Source organism: Meriones unguiculatus, assembly GCF_030254825.1.
Source record: "Meriones unguiculatus strain TT.TT164.6M chromosome 13 unlocalized genomic scaffold, Bangor_MerUng_6.1 Chr13_unordered_Scaffold_28, whole genome shotgun sequence".
Taxonomy (NCBI): Eukaryota; Metazoa; Chordata; class Mammalia; order Rodentia; family Muridae; genus Meriones; species Meriones unguiculatus.
This window is the reverse complement of record NW_026843644.1, coordinates 8,511,335-8,517,384: the sequence shown is the minus strand read 5'-3', so window position 1 is coordinate 8,517,384 and position 6,050 is coordinate 8,511,335. Positions and strand designations below refer to the sequence as shown.

General features: G+C 36.1%; 1 pseudogene; it reads right to left on the bottom strand.

Moving 5' to 3' along the window:
- Positions 1 to 2,165: 2,165 nt before the first annotated feature.
- On the bottom strand, positions 2,166 to 5,032 carry LOC132650668 (zinc finger protein 431-like; annotated as a pseudogene).
- Between the last annotated feature and the right edge of the window lie 1,018 nt (positions 5,033 to 6,050).

Below are 6,050 nucleotides of genomic sequence, written 5' to 3'. Positions count from 1 at the left end.
TTGATATGTTAAATATGAACTGCCATTTGTTCCAGGTATGAAACCTATGTCTATGGAAATATAAACTTCAGAGAGAGCAGCATGTTCTCCATTAGGCAATGATTAAAAAATGAGCTCACAAGGAAGAAAGGTGGCAAAGACAAAGATTCTAATTTTTTTTTCTTTCTTTATGTCTTCTTTCTTTTCTTTGAGGGAGGGTGGGTACCCAGACTGGACTCGAAGTTTTGCTTATAAGTTTTGTTTTTCTAATTCATTTTTATTTTATTAATCATTGTTATTTTTTCACAATTTATTCATTATATATCCCTATTAAAGGCTACTCCCTCAACTCCTACTGGTCCTACCCTCCTTCCCTCTTTCCCCCACTCCCTTTTCCCTAGTCCACTGAAAAGAGGAGTTCCCCTCCTCTGCCATCTACCCATACATTATCAGAACACTACTCAGCTATTAAAAACAGGGAAATAAAATTTCTGCTCTTATTTCTCCTCCATAGGCCACTGTGCTCAACTCAGAAGATTTCATACCATGAACCTTGCCTGCAAGCTTACTGTGAAATCAACACTAAGTATAACTCATTTTAAAGAGTCCCATCCCAAAGACACTGTTTGATTTACCATCTCATATCCAGAAACACATGAAATTTGAAATGCTATGAAATGTAAAACATTTTATCACAAGCATTTCTGAGAACGTGGTTCTCTTGCTGCCTGGAGGCTGTTTCTCACCAGCCCAGAAAGGAAGGAGGGGCCAGAAGATGAGGTATAAAGCTTGGAAGACCCACAAGCATAACAGTGATCAGAACACTCTGGGAACCACCTCAGAAAGTAAGTTAAACTTTAATTCCAGAAAACAGAGGGTATGTACCCCTTGGGGAGTGACTGGGATGCTCTAAGGATAGGTGTAGATAATTGTTTAAAACTGGGCACTTCAAGGATGCTTGATTTGCATTAAAAAGCACATTCCTATCATGTGAAGAAGAACATGGAACCTAATTATCCTATATTTGAAGGGAGGGGAGAGTTATCAGGGATCTGTGTCATAGGCCATGTATCAAACTTGATTGGTGGCATCTATGTCTAAAGACACTCTCCAGATGATGTCAGGCAGAGAAAACTCATCCTTGCCATGGTTATACAACTAGGCCAGCAGTAGGGTCATACATAGAAGAGAAAGCCTCCTCCCTCACATCTCAAACTTCAGTCTGGGTTGTGATGGTTTTCAATAGAACCCCTGGAACAATAGGTATGTGTACACAAAGAAACTTCTACAGGCTACCACTGTTATATTACTCTCAGAGAACTTCCTGGGTGGTGTTAGTTCACCATTCCCTACATATTCATCCACTGGACTGAACTTTTCTTGTCTAAAGTGAGGCAACTGAAAACAGTAAATGTTGACAATCAGATTTATCGATAAGTCTTCCCTAAACACATTTTATAATACTTTGCATGTAATTGATATTCACCATTCATTGTATTCTTTTTAAAAAATAAGTTTATTTGCTTTAAATTCCAAATGTAGTCCCACTCCCTTCTCTCCCCCATTACTACCCTCCATTCCTATTGCCCCTATTCCCTTTCCACTTCCCCTTCACAAAAGGGAAGTCATTTCCATTGAGCTAGTTTTTCAGTTCTGTTGGATCTCAGTAGACCAAAGAACACAAAGGCCTTTCCATATTGCTTATAGTCAAATACTTCCTCTCCAGTAAGGATACTTTTATGATGATGATGACTCTAGATTTGTGCAAGGCTTCACCATTTTAACATATTCAAAAGTTCTCTCCAGTATGAATCCTTTCATGATGATGAAGATTATACAAATATGGAATGGTTTCACCATGTTAAAAGCACAGTCCATTAGGATTTCTTTCATGAGTGTGAGGATGATTCTGAAGTGCAAAAGTTTTTTTCACATTGGTTAAAGTCAGATAGCTTCTTTCCAGTATGTTTTCTTTTATGTATTAGGAGATGTTATGTACAAAGGCTTTGCCACACAGTTAATTCATATGGTTTCCCTCCAGAATGTGTTGTTGTCTTAGGAGATGACTGTTATATGCAAAGGTTTTATCACACTAATTATCCTCACCCGGCTTCTCTCCACTGTGCGTTTTTTCATGTTTCCTGAGACAGCTGTGCAAAGGCTTTATCATATTGGGTATATTCATAAGGTTTCTTTCCAGTATGTGTTCTTTTATGGCTTATGAGATTATTATTGCGTGCAAAGGCTTTACCACACTCATTACATTCATAAGGTTTCTCTCCATTGTGTGTTCTTTTATGGCTTATGAGATGACTGTTTTGTGCAAAGGCTTTACAACACTGGTTACATTTGTAAGGCTTCTCTCCAGTGTGTGTTCTTTTATGCCGTATGAGAGTACTGTTATGTGCGAAGGCTTTACACACTGATTACATTCATGAGGTTTCTCTCCAGTGTGTGTTCTTTTATGACTTAAGAGATGATTGTTTCGTGCAAAGGCTTTACCACACTGGTTACATTCATAAGGTTTCTCTCCAGTGTGTGTTCTTTTATGCCGTATGAGAGTACTGTTTTCTGCAAAGGCTTTACCACACTGGTTACATTCATAAGGTTTCTCTCCAGTGTGTGTTCTTTTATGGCTTATGAGATGACTGTTTTCTGCAAACGCTTTACCACACTCATTACATTCATAAGGTTTCTCTCCAGTGTGTGTTCTTTCATGGCTTATGAGATGACTGTTTTTTGCAAAAGCTTTACCACACTGGTTACACTCATAAGGTTTCTCTCCAGTGTGTATCCTTTTATGGCTTATGAGATTACTGTTGTGTGCAAAGGCTTTGCCACACTCATTACATTCATATGGTTTTTCTCCAGTGTGTGTTCTTTCATGGCTTATGAGATGACTGTTTTTTGCAAAAGCTTTACCACACTGGTTACACTCATAAGGATTCTCTCCAGTGTGTGTTCTTTTATGGCTTATGAGATTACTGTTGTGTGCAAAGGCTTTGCCACACTCATTACATTCATATGGTTTCTCGCCAGTGTGTGTTCTTTTATGGCTTATGAGATGACTGTTTTCTGCAAAGGCTTTTCCACACTGGTTACATTCATAAGGTTTCTCTCCAGTATGTGTTCTTTTATGCCGTATGAGCTGACTGTTTTTTGTAAAGGCTTTACCACATTGATTACATTTGTAAGGCTCCTCTCCAGTGTGTGTTCTTTCATGGCTTATGAGAACAGTGGTATGGTGGAAGGATTTACCACATAGAGTGCGTATAAAAGGTTTCTCTCCAGTACGACTGCTTTCATGCCTGCAAAGATAATTGGCACATGTGAAATATTGACCACAGTCATTTGATTACACTAGTAAATATATTTATCTATATGAATGAATTTTATAATTTGGTCTAATGATAAAGAAGAATCAAATCTTAAACTTTTATTATTTTATTTACATTCATGGCATTCCCCTTCATTATGGGTATTTTTGAAGATCTCTGTGATGGTAAGAACATTTATTATTTGGTTCACTTTTATAGCATCATTTTTCTATAAGAGGTTTTCTCGTGTATATGAAGAGTATTGTAATGATACAGAGTTTTACCAAAGCAATCCCATTCACAAATTTTTGTATGGTATGAATGACACTTCATTTACAAAGTGAGCCAGGACAAGCAGAAGAAGTTCCAAATTTCTAGTATTCATAGGTATTTTCATCAGTATGATTTTGCTGATGAATTCTCAGTGAAGTTGCAAAACCAATTAACTGTTACCTTTTATCACATTCAGAAAATCTACTCAAAGTGGGGACTTCTACAAAATTAATTATTCTTGGAGAAACGCAGGTACACTGCTTCTTTCATTATCTCTATGCTCATGTGTCTTATAAACATTGTGACATATGATATACCAATTTAAATTACAAGAATAATAAAAGATTCCCACATTGAATTAACACGTTTTTTTTTGTTCATCATAGACATGTCATATAGGGATTAAGGTTTCTCCACAATTATATTCTTGACTCTCATAACCTGCTCCTTTCACTAAACTTTACAGTGTTACTACCTGAATATGTGTGACACTGGTTGTACTATGAAATATCTGCTCATTAAAAGGTTTTGAAACATAGTGATCACCTATTCAATGTGTATACCTCTTACAATATCTGAGTAGATAGAATGAGACTAAACAGATTGGCAGTTTAACTCAGTAGCTGTAATGTCTATATGATTTCAATGGTATTTTCTGTTACAACATTATTTTATTTTCTTCTATCTTCGGGGAGTGCCTTGCCAATACAAATCAGATACCTGACATTGAGGTACGTGGAATTGTGAGATTTTAATGATCATCAGTACACTTAAAGCAGTGCTCTTTTTACACTGTTGCTTTTCTTTAAAACCTCCAGGACACAGCCAGATGTGCTGGTATATTCCTTTAATCCCAGCATTTGTGGAGGCAGAAGCAGGCAGATCTGTGTGATTTTGAGATCACATTGTTCTAACAAGCAAGTCTAAGTCAAGTCACAGTACACAGAAAAAAAACTATTTCAAAAACAGAAAATAAAAAGCAGCCAACAAACAAACAAACAAACAAAATCAAACTTCCAGGACACATTAAAATTTCTTAAAATTCATATCTATATCAGTGTGCACATAAAGTTACCTTTTATTACTTATAGAACTTTGAAAATGTTCTTCAATGGTATGGTGTTCCCAATTGTAGCCTAAAATATAGTACCAGAAAATATATATGACTTGAAATATCATATTATTATTAAAGCAAAACTTAAATCACTATCTTCTATGACCCTTAGAACCATGCCTGATTTAGTCACCTCATTCCTCCTCATTCTCAATTGGAATCATAGAAAAGGATCAATAACAAAGTAAGACTTGTCTCCTTATTTTAAAAGTGAAAGAAAATTTGCTGTCTTACCTATAGCAGTGAGGTTTTTACAGGTCTCTAGCATCACATCATTGTAGAGTTGTTTCTGTGATGGTTCCAGCAAAGCCCACTCTTCTTGGCTGAATTTCACATGCACATCATTGAAGGTCACTGAATTCTAAAATATGCCATGCATTTGTACAACAGAAAGGGTAGCAACAATATAAATTTATACTTCATTGGCAATAGAATCATATAATTCTAGTGTTGTTTCCATTTATTTTCTGACACAGAAGTGCTAGTGTTAGATAGTTGGGTGCTGTGCATCAGGTGAACAAGGGGAGAAGAAAAAGCTTAAAGTTTAGATTGTAAGGAAAACCAAAGGCGTGCTTTGGAAACCTTTGTTAAAGGCGTTTCATTAGTTTGTAAAGCATGAATATGAATTAGACATTAGTTGGGTTCTTGAGTGATGTATGAATCATCTTTAGTTACTTGGGCAAGTAGGTCAGGACCCTGTCATGAGACAGGTCGAAGGAAAAAACACAGTCATCATATCTTATCTAGCAACAAATGAGATGTGGCTATCAGGTGACAGTGAACAGATGGGTGGTGTCAGTCAAAAGACAACATGGCACTGGATATCATGTTTTGACCAGGGATGAGAGATTTGGCAAATCAGTATATGAAAATGGGGGCTCATATATTTGTGGAAGGGAAAGTGTACTACAGTGAATAGATGGATAAAAATAATGTGAGTGGCAAGCAACAAAAATCATAGCTGATAACATCATATTTCTGAGTTCCCAGACAAAAGAAAAGGCATAGAACACATGATTATTCTTTGATCATTGTTTTGTATATTTTCCTTTCTAAATCATGTATAGTCTATAGTTTAAAATGAAGATTAAAACTTTTCTATTAAAAAAATAAGTGTGAATGTTATCACTAAGTCATTTTAGAGGAAAACAGAATAACAAAGTTTAACTGTGTCATATCTGAATAGGATAGAGGTTTGGAATAGTCATGGCAATTAATGTGGACAAAGACAAACAGAGAGAAGAGAGCAAAATAGAAAGAGAGAGACAGAGACACACAGAGAGAAATTAACAGATGAACAGTACTAAGTACACATCAGAGAAATTTATGAACAGTGACTAACTACAAAAAAATGATGGACAAGCTGG